General features: G+C 38.4%; 1 protein-coding gene across 3 annotated transcripts in view; it reads left to right on the top strand.

The window, feature by feature from the left end:
- The window catches only part of JAKMIP1 (janus kinase and microtubule interacting protein 1), a 122,534-nt gene that overhangs the window by 17,933 nt on the left and 80,934 nt on the right, over positions 1-23,667 (top strand). The window contains exon 2 of one of the 3 annotated variants that reach the window (XM_051619567.1): positions 14,061-14,306. The gene's annotated coding sequence lies outside the window, so the exon portion shown is untranslated. Of the gene's footprint in view, positions 1-14,060; positions 14,307-15,733; positions 16,957-23,667 lie in introns of those variants that run through there. The other 2 variants (XR_007889484.1, XR_007889483.1) reach the window with 2 other exon arrangements.

Genomic DNA, 23,667 nt, shown 5'->3' with positions numbered 1-23,667 from the left:
AAATGTTGCATGGGGTTATCATTTGTAGTGTAAATTGGACTTTAATTACTTTTCTTAATTTGGCTAAAATCCAATACATCTATAGTTGGTCTTAAGCAGAAGTCAGATCAGGGGACAACTGTTTTTTAACTTTTTACCCTGGCTCTGTAGTTCAGATAAGATCTGAGTTGAATGAAAGTGCTTGTATCTGTGCTTTTTGTCAAAATAAAACCACCTCTCCATCTTGCTTTAATCTTGGTCTCATTTTGTAGACCACCAATTGTGGGGTTTTTTTTAGAGGAAAAAAACCAAACTATAAATATAGTATATTACATAAATATATTTTTAGTGCTATATAAGAACAGAATATTATATATCAACTCTTTACCTGAATTCCTATTGATTAACTCATTAATCTGATAGATTCATTAAGTGTCTGTTTCTGTCTCAGAAATCTGTTGTGCTGCTCTTGAATCAGGACCTCAGTTCTGAAAGTTCAGTCATCAGTTTTCTCAGTTTCAACAATATCTTACTGGGATGATGTGATAGTACTTACACTATTTTTTTTTTTTTTTTTTTTTTTAAGGAAATCTGCTCCTTAACAAGGAATGATTGAAAGTATTCTTCAGGTTACAACACATGTCCAAAGAGCTGTTTAAGAGGGGCTTCCATTTCTCCAGCCTTTGGAGTTAGAGCAGATTGCACTAACATTTCCAAACACAATTACCAAGTTTTGTGGAGCTTAGAGTAAACAAGTAGTGTATGCATAGGAGAATCTAGTTCCATTTGCATACATCATGTTCTCCTCCCTCTGCAAACATGCTGATAACTTGCTTGTAGCAGTACTGAATTGTATTTTAGAAACATCAAACCAAAAGGGAAGGGATAATTTATCCTATTGCAGTAAAGCAGCCAGAGGATTTAATGGGATAAAGTGATGACTAACTCTCCGCTACCTTCTGGGTGAAATCATATCAATAAATATCAGTTATTTTATAAGTAAATGTTATTTTCTCCCCCAGTGTTACTGCTTGGCTTGGAATTTAAAAATTGATAATTTGATGGCTAAGTCATATGTATTGTATCCAGTAAACCTTAACTAAGTTGTTTTTTTTTTTTTTAGAATTTTAAAAACAGTTTCTCTTTAGTGTATTAAGTGATTGGTGGTCTGAAATGAATTTACTTTGAACCCATCACATTTGAAATACAACATTTCATACTTAGCAATGTTCCAGTTTAATGTTTAACTGAATTAGATTTGTTTTGCAACACCTCTTACACTTTTAGCAAGTAAATTGCCAGAGTTAAAGAATATTGGGAAGAATCCTATAAGCATTTTAGAAGGTTCCTAGGTGAATGTTGGCTGTATGAGGAAAGAAGAAGTTTAGTGCAGGTTTCTTCCAAGTGATATATGTGAAAATGAAGAACTGGAATGTCTCGGATTTTAAATTAAAATGGATACATGCAACCTAGTGAATAGCTTACTTTAATTTGGGCTGAGCTGAACCAAAAAAAAACAAGCCCAGCACGCTGACCTGTTAGGTGATAGGCACAGAGGGTGGTAATTAGCATTCTAATGTCCTCACTGCCACAAACATGGTCGTGTCTGCAGGATAAGTCCTCTGTAGGTTTACCTTTTAATTAAGGAAATATGTGCCAGAATACAAATTCAAAGTACACATCTATCGATTTTAGCCTCTTTAAGAACTTCTAAATGAAACTATATTAAAATTTATATATTTTCCTGGTTTGGAGAGAAGATGCATAAGAACTCCCATGTTGGTAAAATTTTTTAAATCTTGAATGTATGTGTATATTCCTACATATTTAAATAAATATATATGAAATGGAGAGAAATATATAAACCATTGATGCTTAGAAAAGGACTAAGTATAAGCCAGCTGAAATGTATCTAAGTTCTGAATCCCTTTTACATGGCTTCTTCAATATATTTTACCAGCAACATGTGCACTTCTGCTGATGGTTGCACTTTCCCTGACTTTATTGTTCCATTGTGCCTAATAAATAAGGATACTTTGATGCAGTAGCATGCATAAGTTAGTTCTTTTTTTTTTTTTCTAATATATCTTTGCTGACTCAAGCAGCATTTTATTTCATCTGAAACTTTATTTACTGGGAGGTGTTTATATAAATACACAGTAAAAAAATGGTGGTATAAAGCCAAGTGATTTACCAAAAAAACCCACAACAAACAAACCTGAAACCAGACAAAGAATTTCTTGGAGTGTTTCCATTTAGCATTCAAGTCATAGATAGCAAGGCCATGCACAATTATTTTTTAAAAATCTCATTATTTTATGTTTTGTATTAAAGGTGGTGTTATAAAGAAATTGAAAATAAGTAAGAACACTTAACTCTGTCAGAAAAACATGTCGGGTCATGGTTAGTATTGCAGATATTTTTGAGATAAATCATCACTGTTTTAAGAGAATTGTGAATAAAAAAAGATTGGGTACAATGTATTTGATATTGCAGTGCATTTGAGTTGATATGTCCTGACATAATGTTAGAAGAATATTCATTTCTAAATTAATGTGTTACAGAGCAAACAAATTTACACATCTCCTGCAACTGGGCTTACTTCCCCCCCATCAAATGTAGTAGGGCAACAGAACATTAAAATTAAAACAAAAAATAAGAGTGTGTGTATGAGACTGAACCAGCAAAAGGAAAGGGATGGTTCACTCTGCATGAGTGTGGAACAGAGAAAACACCACTGAGCTGCAGTTAAGGCTGCTGAGTTTGAACTTCATGAAGTGGCAAAGTAAAATAAGCTGAGCTATGTTTCTGCTGAAAGGCCAACATGGATTTTAATCTCAGCATATGTCAAGAAGATGAGAGCTGTGAGGAGCTCCGGTGGGGAAATGTTAGCAGCAGGTTGGTGTTTGTGCCTGGTCCCCACTCATGTTCTTGAAAGGTGGATATTTGCACGTTTGTATAAACAGATCTCTGAAAACCAAAGGGAGTAACAAATGCAAGAAAACCTATGCTGCTCAGGGCATGTCCCCCATGGGCTGTGCCCCTCAAGCTTGCTCCTTCTTGTTTCATCACTGTGGAGCATGGCTGTTTTCCTGGCAGAGTGCACATTTCATCTGCAGTTCCTCCTGACCAGTGTGAACATCAGTGTGATGCTTTGGTGGGGTCACTGAGTCCTGGGCTGAGAGACAAGGACACTAGGCATCCCAGACACAGACCTCCTGTCAGATCTGTGGCCATTTCTGAACAGTGTTTAATGACAGCAGCTTGCTTTGTCGTATAGCATGTGTGTTACTATTTATATGTAAATTTATTTATATATATGTATATACACATGCACATATACATGTAGATATGATAAAAATATGTGAGGAGAGGAAGGAGAAAGGATTTCAGATACGTGGCTTTGGAAGTGTGTTTCTACTTTTAATTTATTTACCTAGTGGAACAAGATTAATTTCTCTAATGTATCTTGAGAGGGCTGTGGCAGACATAGTTTTAAGACACTCAGATTTTCACAGCTGGTATTTCTAGCTCCTGCTAGGGAGGCTAGAATCATCATATAAAAGTGAAGGCAAAGCTCGTTAAACTATAACTCAGTAGATTCCTGCCTCTGTGTTCCTTATTGACCAAAATCACTGCAACGTGTTTTCCTCAGTTCCTGATTGTAGATGTTTACTCCTCAAGAAAGGACAGAGACTCTTTATATTGGGAAGGCAATGTTTGCAGGCTGAGGCATTCGCCTGGCTTTTCTTAAAGCCAGCTGATGTCAGTGGAAGAGTTAGGAAAGGTCTTGGGAAGGCAATCTTTTAATCAGGTCTGAAACACCAGAAGCAATCTTCAAAGGCCTGCTTATGCTGAGCTAAGAAGACTTGTTCTGGCTTTAATTAGATAGATATCAGTGAAAACATCTCTAGAAGAAAGGTGTTTAGTACTCATGGCACACAAAGGATTTTAATGGGATGAGGAGGGTGGGAAGAAGTGGTGAGGTATTAATCTCCAATGGGAAAGAGAGAGTTCATACTCTGAGGATATGAACATGGAAGAGGAGATGGGACAGAGGGAGAATATAATATGTACTGGTTTTGTAGTTTTGCATTTGTAGTTTTTGTATCCAATAGTCTTATACTTTCTCTTATGCATGTGAGGTGTGGCTTTGGTGCTGCTTTTGGATTAAAGAATAACCAAAAATGTTGAAGACTTTGCTCTTTCTGTGCATGATAGTAACTGAAAAAGAGCTTTTATAGTTCAGTCTCAGGGACTGAAAACTCTACGGTAGGTGTAGATATGTTGTACTTATCAACAGTACTTATTAACCCTAAATATCTTTTGACTGGTAGATGCATTCTCAGCAACTGTTGTGAAATTCTGTATGGTCTGTTGTGAGGCATGGAATCCTCATGGTAGAGAGGATCTGAAGAATTCAGTTTGGTAAATAACTGGACTGAAATTAACAGAGAACTAGAATTTAACAGCCATACTTATACATCACTGCATCTCTACAGCCCTCCCTTACGGTGCTCTTGGTGAAATGGCTGGTGGGGGATGTCACTCCATTGCTGGGTAATTGTTCCATAAAGGCAAGTACCTGAAGAGTGTTTGGATTTATTTTCTATTATTATTATTATTTTTCTCCCATCCTCCATCACTATGATTTAAATTGGAAGCAGCTCTCTTTGTTCTTTTAAAACTAGCATGAAGTCCTTTACTGAAAGATAGTGATGTCTTTGTATTAAACAGTGCCTGTTTCAAACTGTTACACTTGTCTTTGTTTAATTGGACTTGCTGAGGTTTCTGGGAGATTGAAACTTGTATCATCTCCTCCTGAGAATCACTGTAACATGCTCTAAGCAGAAAAATATCCCTTTTATATGTAGGTGGAATAATATGCTAGCTGGATTCTGATATGTATTAAGTGTTCAGTCTTTGTTGAAATCTGAAGCACTGAGAAGCCCACAATGTGCAGGTGTATATATATGTGTCATTTTTATGATCATTATGAAGGCTTTATTGAGCACTCAGGACCTGCACACTTCCTAGCTGCTCTGTAATTCTAAGAAATGCAGATATTTGTAACTTTGCTGTTAGATTTGAAGCATTTATTAATAACATACTACAAACCTAACATCAATGAGGTTGCTCAGTTTCTGTCTTATCATAGCTAATTGATGCCGTTAGGTACAGAAAGTGCAGGTTTTCTTCAGGGGGAGGCCTGACTGCTAAGCCACAGATCAAGCACACATGACTTGGCTGCCCCAAGTCCTTTTCACAATTTGTTGCTGACTCACTGAGTGACCTCGAGTAAACCTCTTCCCTGGGCATATGCTGTCTGCAAAGGAGGAACACTAGCAATGCCCTGTGTAGGTGTTCTTGAATGATGAGTTCTGTGAAATTGCAGATTTGATGTAAAAAATTTGGTTGTGTTTTTTTTGCGTGTTTTATTAGACTTATGCTAGGCTACTAAAGAGGAAGACAGAGGTACATGTGTTGAGGGACAGAGAGGAGGGAACTGGGATGGAGGGTTGATAACTAGTTTGTAGAAATGTTGGATGACCTTCATCTTTAGCTTCCTTGATTTTAGAGTATATGCTAGTTGATCCTGCAACACTATTTCAAAGTTAGGAAGAGGGCTGCATTTTCAAAAGCAAAAAAGAATAAGAAAAGCTAGTGCTGAAATCTAAAAATCAAATTTCTCCCAACTTAATGTTGCTTCTAATTTGGTTAGATACGGCTTTTTGTATGTGTACTTGCCTGTGTTTAGTAGTATACTTATTACAGAATTAGAGAAAGTAGCATTATGGTGGACTGTCTCTGTAATGGGTGTTTGACATCTTACCCCCTTTTGACAGATAGTTGTATCCTGTTTGGACAGAGTATGCTCTTCCAAATCTTTGATCTGTTTCATATACCTACTGCTCTTCCTTTTTTTGAACCAACTGTCCAAAAAGCTGCTGAGTTACAAGGGTTCTTAAAAAGAGCAGCCCAGAATGCCAGGAATTTGTCTCAAATTAGTGGAAAATTTTAAGGGAAATACTATGAGATCCTACAAGATCCGTGTAACATTGTAAAGCAGAATCTTACCCTTTTCCAGTTGTCCTCACAATACCAGGTGCCAACTTGCAAAGATCCTTGGCTGACCACTTAGCTCATTTTTCTTGGAATTTTAAGCATACTAATTTCAGTTTTTCTCTTATTGAACAGTATATTTTAAGACTGCTGGTACCTGTAAGGATCTGGCTTTTAAAAGGAAGGACTGTATAAATCTACAAGAAAAAATTTCTGTGTAGTTTGTCAAAACCTCTGCAAAATAATAGGCATATCATGAAGTATCTCTGTTGGGACACAGTGCAGGTTTCTTGTAAGTATGCAAGGGAATTTAACACTATTATTTATAACAAAAGTCACATGACAGTTTCCAAATTAATGCTAAATGCTGATGTGAATATTTCTTTTTAATTAATCATACCAAAGTCAGTTAAGCTGAATAAGTATATTGTAGCCTTTGCATAAGGGCTTTTCAGGGTTGAGAATGAAGAAAGAGACTTCAGGTTGTTCAGACTTAGGAATCTAATTATCTTTGTACAGTGCCATGCATGTGTATTTGCTCATAACCATATAAATGCTAAATTAATGTCATAGTCTTTATATACTGCATGAGCTGCTGAGGCAAAATAGCAAAATAATCAAGCCATATGTGAGAAATGCTAGAAGGCCCAAACAGCCTAATAAACCTTGCATTAGACTTCTGTTTAATAAATACTAAACCCTGAGGAGCACCAGTGGAAAAATAGTTCCTTTTGACAGAATCACAGAACTGTCACAATTGGAAGGGTCCTCTAGAGATCATCTAGTCCAACTCCCCTGCTAAAGTAGGATCCCCTAGAGCACATTACTCAGGACTGCATCCAGGCAGGTCTTGAATATCTCCAGAGATGTGGGCTTCACAACCCCCCTGGGCAGCCTGTTCCAGGGCTCTGTCACCCTCACCATAAAGAAGTTTTTCCTCATATTTAAATAGAACTCCCTATGTTCCAGCTTGTGCCCATTGCCCCTTGTCCTGTCACTGGGATCTACTGAAAAGAGTCTGGCTTCATCCTCCTTACACTCACCCTTTAGATACTTATAGGCATTAATAAGGTCTCCCCTCAGCCTTCTCTTCTCCAGGCTAGAGTCCCAGCTCTCTCTGCCTTTCCTCCTAAGGGAGATGCTCCCATCCTTCAGTCATCTTTGTTGCCCTCTGCTGAACTGTCTCCAGTAGTTCCCTGTCTCTCTTGAACTGGGGGGCCCAGAACTGGATGCAGTGTTCCAGATGGGGCCTTGCCAGGAGAATGACCTCTCTTGACCTACTGGCCACAGTCTTCCTTTTGCATCCCAGGATTCCACTGGACTTCTTGGCAGCAAGGGCACATAGCTGGCCATGGATAATGTACTGTCTACCAGGACTCCCAGATCCTTCTCCTCAGAACTGCTTTCCAGCAGGTCCACCCTTAACCTGTACTGGTGCCTGGCATTTTTCCTCCCCAGGTGCCGGACCCTACACTTGGCCTTGTTGAACCTTACTAGATTCTTCTCTGCCCAGCTCTCCAGCCTGTCCAGGTCATGCTGGATGGCAGCACAGCCCTCTGGAGTGTCAGCCACCCCTCCCAGTTTGGTATCATCAGTGAACTTGCTGAGGATACACTCTGTCCCCTCGTCTGGGTAATTGATGAAGATGTTGAACAAGACTGGACTAAGTATTTGACCCCTGGGGACACACTGCTGGTTACAGGCCTCCAACTTGACTCTGATCTGTTGATCAACACCCTCTGAGATCTGTCACACAGCCAGCTCTCAATCCACCTCATTATCCACTCATCTAGCCCACACTTCCTGAGTTTCCTAATGAGGATGTTATGGGAGACAATGTCAAAAGTCTTACTGAAGTCAAGGCAGATAACATCCACTGCTCTCCCCTCATCTAGCCAGACAGTTATGACATCATAGAATACAATCAGATTGGTCCAGCATGAATTCCCATTGATGAATCCATGCTGACTTCTCCCAGTGATGTTTTTGGAAGCCAAAACCTTTGCTCTTGCCTCATGTGAAAGATTTTGGACATACAAAGACGTGTAATTGCTATATTGGTGACAGATGTGTCTTTATTCAGGCTTTAAAACTGCAAATCTCTAGTGTCTGAAATAGTGAGGAAGAGAGGTAGTCCATGAGTGAGCTTATATTCCCCTTCAGGGCCAGTTTAATTGATAATCTTACATAAGCAATCTGGTTCGCTTTGATAATACAGTGCTGAATGCTGAGTGTGGGAGCAGGGAGTGAAAATAGTCTTATAAACCTTCATTGCTCCAGACTGTGCCTTTGAGTAAGCTGTAACAGACTAAATAGCTTAAATTTCAGGGTCAGTCAAGGGCACACACACACACAAAAGGTATTCCACAACTTGAAACTGATCTGGAAGCAAACTACTGCCCATGGAGAGCAGTGGCACAACATCTCCCTTTGTTCTTACCCCTTGCAAGGGCTGAGCCCAGAGAGGCTGTGCAGGCTGAACTCCCTGCTGGTGCAGCACCAAGCAGGCAGGGCAGGGAGCATCACGCCAAGGAACGAGGGTTGCGTAGAACTGTTTTTGTAGCCTGTGCATGGCTGGAAACACCCCCTGGATCTGTTAATGAGGCAGAAAAGACTATATAGAAAGTGTGCTTAAGCACATTGATTTGTTCTTAAAAGTTCTTGAGTAAACTCACTGGTGCTTAAGACTGTATAAAGAAAAATATTCCAGCAAGTTTTTTAATGCACTCAACACTGCTCCTTCAAAGTGCTGAGCCCCGTGATTTTATCCTTTGCTGTAGATGATGTATTATGGATGGTTGTATAGTACTTCAACATTCCTATCTCTCTTGCATTTATATAAATCTGATGGTAACATAAACATTAATATTATACACATTAAAAAATAGTCTTTTTTTTTAATGTTGAAGGCTTGTTAGCTGTATGGAACCTATCTAGAAACTAATTTGGTGTGAGAGAAGAGGTCTTGGAAGGAAGAGCCTCCAGGAAGTTGGATGGCTCCTTTGACAAATTTGGGAACAAAAAGAGCCTACAAACTTTTGTAAACAAGCTGGAAGGTGTCACCAGCTTCAGCCTCCAGTAAGGAAATCCAAGTTGGGGAAACCATTTTATGCAGATTTTTTTTTTTTTTAAATGTAGGAAAAGACTGGTTCTTAACATGAATGAGGCTGTGTAGACTCTGGCCATGATTCCCTTGCTCCTCTGACTGTTCATTGAATGACTTCTGACAAAAAGCCAGTGGTGATGCACATTCCCATTACAAAGCATTTGCCAAGGAAAATTGCTAGCAACTACTGCAGAGAACTCACAGATGTGCTCAGCACTGTATTCCGAAATGAGATGCCTTTTATTTGGGCCTTTCTTTTTGCTGTCTAATGTGTTTTATGCTTAGTCATTTCAAAATAAAAAAATCTGTGTTTCCAAAAAGTCTTGGATCAGCTGTACAATGACATCCTGAAATATTTGAAGAAAGTCCTTTGCTGTTACCACATGCCAAGGATGTGATTGTTGTTTATCTTATTTTTCTGCTCTGAGGATGATAGTAGTACTCTGCCTGTTGCTGTTTGGGGTGTGAAGGACAGGAGGAAGAGTTAGTGTCTCTCTTCTATGGAAAAAGGAATTAATTTGAGATTCTCCCCCCTGCCATGCACATACCTTGTAGTCCATGGACCCTGCATGTATGGACTCTACATGACATGACCTCAGTTTTTAGAGGAATTGTCCTCAGCTGTTCAACATTCCAATAAGAAATCTGAAATATCTGTCCACCTCAATAACTTTTTAAAAACCTTCTTCTGGTAATGCACTCTGTTTAAAAGGTAAAATGGACTAAGATGTCCCAAATGAACAGATGTGGCTAAAATTTCTGAGTATCTGAGTGCTTTGTCTATTCTGGCAATCTAAAGGAGAGGGTGGAGGTTGGCATCAGTGTTCATAGAATCACTTAATGGTTTGAGTTGGAAAGGACCTGATAAAGTTCATCTAGTACCAACCCCTCTGCATGGGCAAGGATACCTCACATTTGATATAGTTGCTCAGAGTCTCCCATCTAACCTGACCTTGAACAGTTCCAAGGATGGGGCTTCCACAACTTCCTTGGGCAACCTGTTCTAGTGTCTCACCACCCTCACACTAAAGAATTTCCTCCTAATGTCTAACCTAAATCTCCCCTCTTCCAGTTTTTATCCATTATCCCTTTTTCTCTTGCTACAAGCCCTTGTAAAAAGTCCCTCCCCAGCTTTCCTGTAGCCCCCTTCAGGCACTGGAAGGCTGCTATAAGGTCATCTCAGAGATTTCTCTTCTCCAGGCTGAACAGCCCCAACTCTCTCAGCCTGTCCTCATAGGAGAGGTGCTCCAGCCCTCAGATTATCTTTGTCATCCTTCTCAGGACTTTCTCCATGAGCTTCATGTCCTTCTTATGTTGGGGGCTCCAGAATTGGACACAGTACTCCAGGTGGGGTCTCTTGAGAGCTGAGTAAAGGGGGAAAATCACCTCCCTTGACCTGCTGGCCATGCTTCTTTTGATGCAGCCCAGGACACCATTTGCTTTCTGTGCTGGCTCGTGTTGAGCTTCTCATCCACCATCACCCCCAAGCCCTTCTCCTCTAGATTGTTTTCAGTCCATTCTCCACCAAGCCTGTATTGGTGCTTGGGATTGCCCCGACACAGGTGCAGGTCCTTGCTCTTGGCCTTGTAGAACTTCATGCAGTTTGCACAGGCCTACTTTTCTCAAGCCTGTCATGGTCCCTCTGGATGGCATCTCTTCCCTCCAGCGTGTCAACCTCACCACACACTTAGGTGTTGCTGACAAACTTGCTGAGCATGCACTCAATGCCACTGTCCATATCACCGACAAAAATGTTAAACAGCACCAGTCCCGGTATTGACCCCTGAGGAGCACCACTCACCACAGGTCTCCATCTGGTCATTGAGCCATTGTTCACTGCTCTTTGAGTGTGACCATCCAACCAGTTCCTCACCCAGTGAGTGATCCATCCATCAAACCTGTACCGTTCCAGTTTTGATACTAGGATGTGGTACAGTGTTTGCTCTCTTACCTTCAAATTTATGTTGCTCTCAAGATATGAAACTACCTGACATGATAGAATAACGTGTGAGAAACAGAATTTTCACCACAGATTCTATGTATTTAAGTTTGTAATTAAAAAGCAAGTAAACAAGCTTCCTGGCCTTTCCTAACTATTTGGGAAGTGTTGACAAGTGTTGTGAGTCATTGCCATGTAAAAAGAAACGAAACCTTCATTTTAATAACATTGAACTTTTTGTCTAGAGAGTCATTATATATTGAAGAACATAACTGAGTCAACTTCCTTTATTTAGCGTGTACTGTCATAGCTACAGGATACGAATATGTTGTGGATTTTATTACCTTGAATCAAATTAGTAATTTATCAAATGTCAGCTCATCTGTCAAATTATTTCTATAATGGTTTTGGTTCTTTGAGAAGTTTTTGATGATAGATTTTGAGTTCTGAATGAATTTGAACAAGTGTGATTTAGGCTCTGCTTGTTTGTAGATTAACAGATACATTTCCACAGCAACAGCTTCCACTTGTTATCCTTTCCCCCCTGCCATTAGAACTGGATTTAGTTTAGCAGTTACTGAAAATGAAGAATCAAGTGTCTGATTCTTTGAAGTTATTTTTGTGTTACCCTATCTTTTAAGAAGCTATAGGAAGATTACTGAAGGATTATTGGGCTGTACCTTTCCAGTGGTTGCTGTTAATTTGTTGCAAATAGCACTCTAACAACTTCTAGTGACTGACATAACTAAATGTGTCACATTTGCCATATTTTCTGCAAGATTTACTGCCAAGTAATCTTGGTTTTTAATCTCACTGGTATGTTATGACACTGAAATACTCACTTTAAAAAGTAGATATTGTCACATTACTATACTGTTTTTATTAAACAGACTATTATTACTGCAACTTGAAATTGTGGGTTCTAGATCTAAGTTTCATCCTTCTCTCAAAACTTTTGCCAACACTGTCCTTTCTATATAGGAGACCACCCGGACAAAAATACTATTAAGATACTTATACTTCCCAGATTTACTAGAGAACTGAAATAGATCTGGGTTTTCTAGAATCTTTAAACTTCACCTTTTGAAGAATTGGCATTGCAAAATAAATAGATCTGCTAAAATTTAAGACCATTTAAAATACAGACAACTTACCTGGATAATTTGTGAACTTGAAGTTTTGGGTTTTTCTCATTTTCTTTTGAGTCTTGTGAGTATTGTTCTGTTTTATTGCCATCTTACTGGCCTGATTGCCATCTTTACTTGTCTTGACAAGTACATTCTTGCTTTCTCTTAGATGTTACATTCATATTTACATGTTAACATGGGAAAGTATTTTATTTCCCTGTTATTCATATGTATTCATATTGCTTCCTAGGGCCAGAAGAAAGCAACAAAATGTTGTTTTATGTTGAATAACCACATTGGAATATTTATGAACAGGGCTGCTCAAAAAGGATGAAGATATGGTGAAGTCAGAAGTATCTGATGTAATGAAAAGGGAGGCTTTTGGCCACCCTCTCTGCCTGCAGAGGTTTATTATTATATACATAAATTGAATTCTAACCTTCTGTGCTACTTAGGGATGCTGACTAAGCTGTTTCAGCACTTTGATCTCCTGCCATGATCTGGCCCTATCTGTACTGAAGTCCTCTTCAAAAGTATTCTCTCTCAGCAGTGAATTTGCCCCTAAGGAAATGAGTATGCAGATTTTTTTTTTTTTTTTTTCTCTCAGTTAAACACTATCTAGATGGCTGTCTTCATTCAACAAAGAAGCTTGTAAGTTATTCCCTGAGGATTTAGTTTTTAAGGCACTAAACCCAGGATTGACCCGGTAACCATTAAACAAACCACTAGAAATGGGTGCAATGCTTCTCAGCAAAGGAAATAATTTGGGAGTTACATTTTTGGTACTGATACCATTGGATGCAAACCTGGTGTATTTTTTCATTGCTGTTCAGACAGAGTATCCTGTCTGCCTTTAAGCTTCCTTGCCCAAAAGGCCAGGGAGTTGGATCAGTTCTGTGTGTGTCTGCCAGACCTCTGCTTTGGGGACCCCAGTATGATCTTGTCTGCACTAGACATTGGTGAAATTTGATTGCCTTGTCTGAATTACTTTTACTCTATAACTTACTTATAGTATAACGTGAAGGTCATACTGTGAGAAGACTTGTTGCTGAGGAGACTTTACTCTCTTTATCATACTCTACAATGTAAATAAAGGTGCTCTTGTAGGTGTTTAGAGACTAGGAAAATGGAGGTAGATGATACTCTTTAAGGAGCTTGACTTTCTTCTAGTCATTAAGCTTTCAGAGTGCTATTTTCCATAAATCTATCTCTATAAAGATAATTTTATTTCTGTAAGTATGTTTCTGTGCATGAGAAATATTAATCCAAACTAACATTTAGTGCATAGGAAGAAAAAATTGCATGCTTCTGTTGTTTCCCCTTGTGATCAAAATACGTTGAAATATTATGAAGACGTGTGAAGTGAACCAATATCAAGGCTCTGTGCATTTCTTTTGGTTATTTTTTATTTTCAGAGAAGAAATTGTCGTAATTACCCTGACTGTATGGGACAGTTAAACACAGACAGAAGTACAGAATTAAGGTTTTCTGAAATTCAGTCTTGTCCTCTTTTCAACAGGACACATTATAACTTCCTTATGTTGTTCTATTTACTGAATTTATGAAGATCCATGGCAATGGCCAGTCTGTATGTGACAATTTATTGTCAAGTGACTTGGCTACTTTCATCCTGCTTTCATGGAGGACCACCTAGCAAAAAACCCCATGAATTAGACTCTGCATATCTGTTCTTAAGAGGAAGAAGATACCACACTTAAAATTTTGTATTATACCTTATTCTGCTGTGTTTACTACCCTGTGTAAATATTTTTTCCATTGCACTGCTACCATCAAAACTCTTAATCAGATCTGATTTGGATTAAATCTCTTTTCTTTTGTTTAACAGATGATGTCACTAATATTGCTCAGGAATCCCTTCTTGCTAATGAGAAAGAGAATGTGCCAACAGGACTAGGAGTTGCGGTGTGGAAAGTTCCAGGACAAACACAGCTAGTGGCTTAGCCACTGGTGCTGCTTCACCTCTTTATGTTAAAATTGAACACAACTGCCTCAGAAGCTTGTGGACAAGAGAAAAGTATTGTGCATTGCCAGTGTGTTGATTGGGTAGGAAGAGAAGAAATCTACAACTCAGGTATTATGTTATGAATTTATAAGAGAGAACACCATTTGAAAATTCATGTTGGAGAAATTTTTTTGTACCGAAATAGACTTGAAACCCAACCAGATTTTCCAGGCACTAAAATAAACCAAGTCTGTTCTAAGTTTTTTTTTTCTTTGCTTGAATATAGTTCTCTTTACACAGATACTTTCTGTGTTGAGGGAATAACCTTCTTGGTGATTTTTCATCATTAATTTAGCAAGGCTTTGCTCTTGCCCTGCTCACAGCATGTAAAATATGCAGTGCAGAATGTTGCTCGGTGTCTTATGTTTATCATATGCTTGCTAACTTGACCACTGTCTTACTTCAACTATACCTGTCACCACTATTAAAGAAGAAAGGGTTTAATTGCTTTAGTCTCTGTTGGATGCTAAACTTCTTTGTCAGACTTTACCAACCTTCTGTTGACTTTTATGTGTTTATGGTATGCACAAGTCTGGGTATTCAGAAAGCAGCTATATATGCTGTGCATAAAAAACCACAGCAATATTTTGGTTGCTTCAAGGACCATCTACTATATGGGGAAAAGTGGCAATTTCCTCCTATTGGAGAAATATGGTAAGGGTGACAATTCAACACTGTGTCCAATTCCTGGCTTTTTCATTTTGTGACAGTTCTGCATTGGAACAGCAGTGATGATGCGGGATTAGAAATATTAGGAGGACTGTGCAGGCTGCACTCTGTGGAACTGTCCTTACTGCAGCAAATACCATTGGCATCTAGAAACTATATTTCTATCCAGGAAGATGTTGCAAATATAATTGAGAATTATCAGAAGACCCCAATCTAGAAAGAAAAGGAAAGCAGCAGTAACCCAGGAAGTATCCTTTCCTGGTGGATATTTTGCAGTACACACATTGGAATTGTTGCCTCCTTGCTGCTCAGGAACCTTCCTGTTGTATTGGATAGCATAACATAGCAAATACTTTTTATTTCTGAATGGAAGGGTAAAGTATGACACTGATTAAGACAAGTTCTATGGGAATTGACAGCTTCAGAGTGCATGATCATTACTGAAAAATTCACAAAGAATGAAGAATAAAGTAAAAAATGTAGGGTAGAATATGCCCTAAGGCCCCTCTGGGTAGTATTTGCTTGTCTTCTGTATGATTCAAGTACAGCTAATTGTTCATTGGTATCTTTTGACTTTAATGCTTCAGTGAATTTCCTTGTATTGTAGTCATTATAAAGCAGCATATAAGGAATGAAAAAACATCTAAAATAATTTGGTGTTAATTAATGTAATTAAGTTTAAAGGGAATAAAACTGGTAACAAAATTTGTTTGGGAGTGCAACAGATAAGCTAATGTGACTCTAAATTCTCTGATCTGTAATTGGGAGGGCAGTTCAACATTTAGTCCTGACTGGTTTTAACTCTTTATGGTAAATGCGTGAGGGGCTTGAGTCATAGATGTATCAAAAAATATTTTTAATATCTACTTATATATGAAGTAGATTATATTGATTTTGAAAATAATTAAAATGCTGAACTCTAAAACCAGCTGTTGAATATTATAACTTGGCTTTCTCCTAAGGTGAATGTGTTTTAATCTTTATATCTTAAAGGAATGCTACTTAAAGATTCCCCCCCACACTGTTGTCCTTTAGTCTGTCCTGTTCCTCTAGTTCCAAACAGCTGAACATAGATTAACAAATTGATTTAGACTGAATATTTTACCTGACTCTGCATAATGAAAACAAAACAATCAAAACATGACAGAGTCTTCAAAATCTAATGTCTTTTGGAAAGTGATTTTTTTCATGTGCAAATTATCCATAAGGAGACCTCCTATTACTTGGGCATAGGAAAATCTGGGAACAGGAAAAGCTCATTTTACCTATTTGGCTGGACTGTTTCTGATATCTCCAAGCTACCTTCTCAGAATGGTGGTGTAAACACACACATTCTTGCAGGAATAGTGCCGTTACATTGTGCAGCCATGTGTGGGCACTTTGCTTAGAGAGACTGGCGGCTTCTGTGACAAACCAGGATTGCTGCAGTGCCTTGGGTATGGGGCCAGGCACATTTAAAAAAATTTCTTTATTTTGCTGACTGATCATGAAATCTGCCAAAATTAATATTTTTCCCCTCTATTTGAATTTATGTAAATTAAATTCAGATAAACTTTGGTATTACTTGCATAGTTCAATTTGCTGTGCTGACTAATTCTCTGCACAAACATTTAGGTTCCCTGCCATGTGATTATTAGGGATGCGTTACTCTTCAAGCACAGAAAAGAAGTACTGTAACATGCTTGTGTGTGAATTGTTTCTCTAACTTGCAAATTTCACAAGGTCAAACATTTGGGTAGCTGTACAGCTGCTGGCAGAATTCCCACACGCATTTTACCGTTAGATAAGTCTGTGGCTGGCAATGGTTGTGTTGAGATAAGATGGGTCATGTTTCACTTAGTCATCTAAAAGTACTCCACTACGTGTTAAAAAGTACATAAACTTTTGTGACACCTTGGAAAAGTCTTTCATATATTAAGCTGTCTGATATTAAGCCTAACAGATCTTCATGCTATTATGAAGCTCCTTATCTATTCATAAATGAGTGTGAATGGGAAAAGAAGGTATGAACCGTGAGAGACCTGTAGTCTACATGGTATCCATTCAACAGGTAGTAGTGAGAGACCAGGAAGTTGGCAGTTTTGACAGTTGTTTGTAGTAGCTGGTGCTTTTTCTTGCTAAATAGGCTTACTCGTGGTTATAGTTGTCTATCTAGCTTTTTGTTTGTTTTTCTCAGCTCTTCCATTCAATTAATTTGTAACTTCAATAGCTCTGAAAAATGTCTTATGAATATTAAGTAGCTTTGGTAATGTGATTTGAATATGACAATATATGTGAAAAGAAAAAAGTGTTGTTTATGCATAGAATTGTATAAATGTTTATTTCCAGGAGAAGTTATCCTGACACCTGAAACTCATTCTTTTTCAAGGAAATCCATCACATGCACATACACATATACTATATTCATGCAGAAGTATGTTAGGTATATTATCAGGATTTTGTATTACAAGTAGTCTTAAGCAAAAGCGTATCTTAAAATGTGTCTTTATGTGTTTCTGTATTGTAATCAGCTTGCACAGCAACAATTGATTTCAGGTTGTTGCTCAGTAACTCGTTTCTGCTGTTCTGCAGTCAAAGGTGGAATAATGTATTATTTTGAGGAAACTGCATTCCATCAGGCTTTTGTTTGATTCATGGACCTTTTCTGCCTTGTGTGATCTTTTTGCTCATCCTGTATTTTTGCATCAATTTAGGGGTTGGTGTGCCTGAAAAGTGTTACATGCTGAAAAACTTCCATCTTCCAGCTGAGTTCACTTTTTATTTACTGTGGACTTGTCCTGTGTTTGTGTCAAAACCTAAACTTTAACATAAACCTCGGATTTTTTTGCAAAATTACCTCAGTAAATGTATTTAGAAAAATCACATTTATTAGCATTTCCTATTAAAAAAATTATTAGTAGCTTTTGTGTGTTGGTTATAGCAGGAAATAGAAATGACAAAAGCAAAATATAGGGAGGAATGAATTTCGTATAGGACTATATGTGTGAGTATAGAAACTGAATTGAATGAAACAACAACTGTGCAGCAATGCTAGTTAAGAATGCAATCCACCTCAGTGAAGAAAAAAACCTTTCCAGTGAATACCTTCTTTTGGGCCTGGATGGAGCCAAGTAGCATGAACACACTTCATGACTGCAGAATCAACCAACAGAGCTTTGATTTGTGTTGAAAAATTGCTTGCTCATCACAGATGTTTATTTGAAGATACAGCATTAGCGGAGGCCATGGTGTAATTTACAGGTGCTCTCCTAAGTTCTGTTTTATTGCCTTTCTGTAAGTATTTTGATCTTGAAGAAATAAATTTTGTCTGCTATGAAGTCTGAAACTTATTTCACTGATTCTCTGTGATCCTCTTTATCTACATCCTTTTTAGATGTTGGGCCACTATATAGAGATTGTTTTAAAACTAACAAACAGATGTATTAAGCACTCACTGCCTGGAAAAAACCTGTATTATCAAACCCAGAAATTGTACTGCCTATTGAAAAATATATCACATATTTATCATTACAGTGCCCTGCCCTGGAGACAGTACTGGTTCATGATCCAGGAAGAATTCTCTCTGTTTACACTTTAGGAAGGGGCATAAGAGAAGCTGATCCATCAAGTTTGTTAAAGGATGTGACAGAATAGTACATCTGAGAGGGACTCCTATATACACAGAATGATGGGTTTTGTAAATGTCAGAGGTGCTCAGAAGTCAGAATCATCAAGGGTGCAAATCTGTATTTAGTCCTGAGGATGTTGAAGATGGAATGGACTGAGGAGTGGAGTGGATCAGAATTAATTAAACCATTTAAATAGGAGAAAAGTTTAAATGTGATTAGTTGGCAACCCCTGAACACGGTGCTGTGCAGGCTTGATCGGCATCTTTGCCACAACCCTGCTAGTCTGTGCACTACTTGCTGTTAAAACTGAAGTGAAAGTCTGGGGGAGGGAATCAGATTCTGGTTGACTTATGTGAGATGCAGCTTAAAACTGAGACATGCAAAGGGAAACTGGGTGGGGGAATATACTGATATGTCAATGGCAAGTGTCCAATCTGTAGCAAAGACATTTCTATTGTTTTGTTGAGGAGCTTGCATTTCTATATAGAGGAAATACTTTATTGCCTTCTGGCTGGTTCAGACAACAGGTGGAAAGGAATACAAAAGAATTACAGTACTTTACTGTGCTTCTGAGACTTAACCTGGTGTTGTTTTGCCTTTGGGATCAGGTGCACCTTATTATGTCAGTTCAACAGTAGCCATTTAATATTTCTGTGCTTTCAGGAAACTGTGGGAAGCTGACTTCCCATCTTTCTTAAATAAAATAACTTGGGTTCAACTGCTAGCAAGAGTGCAGTTGTAACAACTTCCTGCACAAGCATAATATTTCATTTCCTCTGCCTTACGTGTAGTGGTCTATATATGAATGAGTTTTTAAAGTTAGTACAGTCAATGGAAGAGGAGGAATGGGGAAAAGGGATTACATAGCTGGTGGAGATCAGTTTCCAGGTGTCATGGATGTTATTACAACCCAAGAAAAAAAGCAAAATTTGGTAGTAGAAGAGAGATGGAAAGTATTTGGGCATTTCAACTATCAGTGATCAATCTAAGATTAAAAGTGGACTCTCTAGTTGGGACAGTGAAAGGAAACTTATTACCTAGCTATTTACTGGTGAAGACATGCATATCTCAAAGGGAACATCTAGTAATTTCCTATCCTTAATCCCTTAGAACACTTGGGAAGTGTTAGTGAATATCTTTATGATTTGACTTCCAGACTTCTACTGCTAAAAAAAGAAATAAATACAGAGTATATGTTTGTAGGATAGCCTTTTGAACTGACATTCCATGGGGAGGGAAAGAACATGGTCACACTTAAAAGCTCCTGGTTTTTATATTGTTCACTGAAACAGGCAGCTTGTCAGCATTTTCCCTTTCCTGTACTAGGGCAGTGTATGCAGGTAACAACTAAATCCTGGTTTGTGTCTAACTTTTATCTTTCATCTCACCCCTGTTTTATAGAACCTGCTTAAAATGGCAAGTAATAAGATGTGGACAACATGACTAAGAAGATGAGCTTTTATTTCCATTACTGGAGCTTTCTTAAGCAGGCTCCATTCTGGTTGTCTGTTCCCCAGGGTATATGCCTTCCACCAACTCCACCACCTCCTTTTTTTTTTTGGTGTGTGGTGGTTTTTTTGTTTGTTTGTTTGTTTGTTTGTTTTTGTTGCTTGCTTTGTTGTTTGGAGTTTTTTTGTTTGTTTTGGAATTAGCTAGTTAAAGTTTTCCTACTATAGCTTTGCTATTCAAGAGGTGAAAAATTGTGGTGTTACTGCCGTAACTGTGCTAACCTTAAACTTAAAGCAAAATCTTATTTAGAGATTCACCTAAAGTTCAGGGAGATGATGTGTGCTGTGGAAAAATTAGTTCTTTTGGCAATACCTATTTCTGTATTTTTCCACTGAGTCTTCATTAAGACTAAGTGTGCCTGTAAAGTCATGGCCAGCACTCTAAATTCTGAGGCATCCCTCTGCCACTTCTTTTAAGGGATGAGCTAGGGAGAGGGACAGAACTCAATACTACAACTAATTCATAGCAGATATTATATGAATATAAATATATTTTAACTCAACTGGATGCAGAGTTAGGATTGCTGTTGTATCCTATTTACACGATAACATAACTTGAATATTGATTTTTGTCCATGCTCAGAGATGATTTACAGAACCATATAATCATGCGGAGAGCCATCATCTTTGCAGGAACCATGGGAATAAGGAGACTGTGTTCATAAGGAATGAAGATAATCATCTTCCATTATACTGCAGGAACTTCTGACAGCTTTAGGTGACACATCCTGGCCTCAACTTTATGTAAAACACTGTACAGCCTTCATGGTCAGCTCTCTGAAACAATATACTGAGATGAAAACTTGATTTTGCTCTGGCAGGGGAGTTGGACTAGATGATCTTTTGAGGTCCCTTCCAACCCCTAGGATTCTATGATTCTATGATTTCCCAACATAGGAAAAATGTTACATAGGTAAAAGGGATAAAGGTGTTTTCCTCAGAGTGAATCATAAATCACTTTTTAATTCCCCAGAATGACCAGACCTCCCTGACTATGACAGTATTCAGCAGTTTGAGATACACTGCTAGCAATGCTATGCCACTCAAAAATTGCTTACTTGAAAGCTCAAACTTGCATGTATAAGTCTATGTCTAACAATTATTTCCAATTTAGGAAACTTTATTTCTATATCTATATATGTTTGTGTGCATTTGTTAATTTCTGAACTTCAGAATATTTTGGGGCTGTCTAATCTGGGCAGCAGTTAGTCTCATAGCCTGTAGTGGTTTGTCACAAGTAATTCAGGAGTTTTGTATCTAATTGCATGTTTCTCTCTTTTTAAGCTGCATTAAGACTGAATGTGCTTTGTTCTTTAACATTCCGAGGGATGCTAGTCTTAAAATTACAATGTTGATGCATGTATCTGGATAAAAGCTTTTTCTGCAAGTCTTCATGGCTACCACATTCAACTCTAAGCATCTTCAGAAAGTGCATTTGTACGTCTGGGGGCCTACTTGCCAACAATCTTTCCAACAAGCCTGGCATGGTTTGAATCAAACCTGCTGGCAGTTACCAGAAGGGTATTTTATTGGTAGTCTGCTCATGGTAGTGAAGCATTTTCAGTTTGTGGGTATTGGAGAATAGTTACACAAAGAAAGTCTTCAGTTCTCAAAGTTTCTCCTCTGTGCCCTTCTTGTGCTTTTTCATGCTTGTCTCTGCCCTGTTTAAGCTGAGAAAGAAATGAAAGTTTATCTTCAGGCTCCTGCCTGTGTTAGTATCTGGCTGTGCATTTTACTGGCAGTAGTTTTAAGCTGCTGCACTCCTTCAGTTTGGGAATCTGACCCCCTCACCCCAAGCATGTCAGTTGTCTTGCATGTTTTCAACACAACTGTCACCCTGAATTTTTTATTTTTCCAGTTTCAGGTTTTTACTATTCCAGCCCTTTACAATAGAATTAATAATAATGATGTTTTTTTAAAAAAAAACATCAAAGGAACCTTCCTGCAAAACTCAGGTAAATAACTGAACAAAAGCAGTCTAGCATAATCCAAAAGCCTGAATTTAGCATTATGATTAATCTGTGAGTTGTCAGTGACATGGAATAAGGATAATGGAATCTGTCTCTGTATTTGCCATTTATTGAGCCCTAACTGGAAATGTTGCGGTTTGCCCTTTCTTCCTGCTGCTGTTTTGCTCTGAAATAATGTGCTTTAAAGGGAGTGCTGCTCCCTAGTGAAGGCCCAGGGCTCTCACTGTATCATGCCCAGGGTATAAGCAAAGGGCAGGAGGCTGGACACACGTTGTGCTGGACAGCTAGCATCTTGTCAGGTCTCCCACATGTGCTCAAAAGAAAGAAACTGGCAGAGAGATCAGAGCAGCAGCTCTTCCTAGAGCTGCCTCTCTGAGTTTGCAGCTAACCCAGCACCCTAAAGGGCTCTAACTTTGTACCAGAGCTGTAGGTTGTGGAGGGAGGGCTTTGTTTTATTATTTCAGTTGCATTTGAACTTTGCCTTCTTATGGTAATTTCTTTTTTATTTCATTTGTGTCACAGGACTGCTGTTTGTAGCAGTTTGTCTTTTAATGTGGGAAGTAGGGTGATTTTAATGATTAATCCACAAAACAGTGCTACAAGTGAAATTGAGTAAATATTGATAATAGTGTTCATTCATTGAAGCCAGTGAATATTGTTTATTCATATTGAAGGCCTGGGATGAAGCTCATAACTTTTTGGGAAGAGAGCGAAATCAAGGTTTCCATAACTTCTAGTGGATTAAAGTAGTGCAGAAGGGAGTTGCAGAGTGCTTTTCTGTAGGGTCCTGCAGGGGCCAGCTGAGCTGGAGGAGGGATGTGACAGTGGCAGCTTGCGGGAGATCTGGTTCCCTTCCTCTCCTAGCAGGGCTGTAGTGGAGTCAATGCTTTCCACCACTTTTCTGCACAAAGACTGTGTAATATTGTCTTGTCAGGCAGCTGTACTGCTCACTGGGCACTACACAAATATTTCCAAACAAGCTGCGTTGTGCAGACGTTTGTGGTGCGTATTTGCCTCTGCTTTTTGTTATGTAAATTGCTCTTTTGGTTGTTCTCTGCTGTTACAGTAGCTTTTACCTGAGCAGTTGTAACAATTTGAGGAGATGATAAATTACAGGATATCAGACTGGGATCTCATATCTGAGGCTGGAACTTTTGCACTCCAAAGATTGCATTTCTGTTGTTGCTTGGCAGTGGAATAGCAGTGACAATTGTCTGTAGTCATAGTAAATAGTCCATTAGAAGTTACATTTTTGAACTGCTCCTACAGTTCCCCTCCAAAATAATCCATAAAATCAGAGACCTGTTTTTCCTTTAAATCCTTTTCCATCATGTAACTCTTACATGATTCCTGTTCTAAATGGCTTGCAAGGATTATTGAAAATACTGTCTCTTCTGTAAATAGCTTTAACACAGATTTTTTTAAAAAAGTATCAATAATAAATTTAAATTAATCTGGATGATTAAATGCATTTGTTATTCCTTCCCTCTGCCTTGTCCTCTTCAGCTGAAACATTCCCTTTTACTGCCTACTAACTTGTGCTAATTTCTTGTAAATTAAGAGCTAGCTTTTTTGTGCGTCATGTATTTTAACAGATACATACAGGACACAGGCAGCCAATTAACTGGAGCAAAAATTAATGCATTGGTGAAATTCAGTCTGGAACTTGCCAAAC

Source organism: Apus apus, chromosome 4, assembly GCF_020740795.1.
Source record: "Apus apus isolate bApuApu2 chromosome 4, bApuApu2.pri.cur, whole genome shotgun sequence".
In the NCBI taxonomy this organism is placed as follows: Eukaryota; Metazoa; Chordata; class Aves; order Apodiformes; family Apodidae; genus Apus; species Apus apus.
Note: the sequence above shows the minus strand (reverse complement) of the source record. Positions and strands in the feature narration are given on the sequence as shown.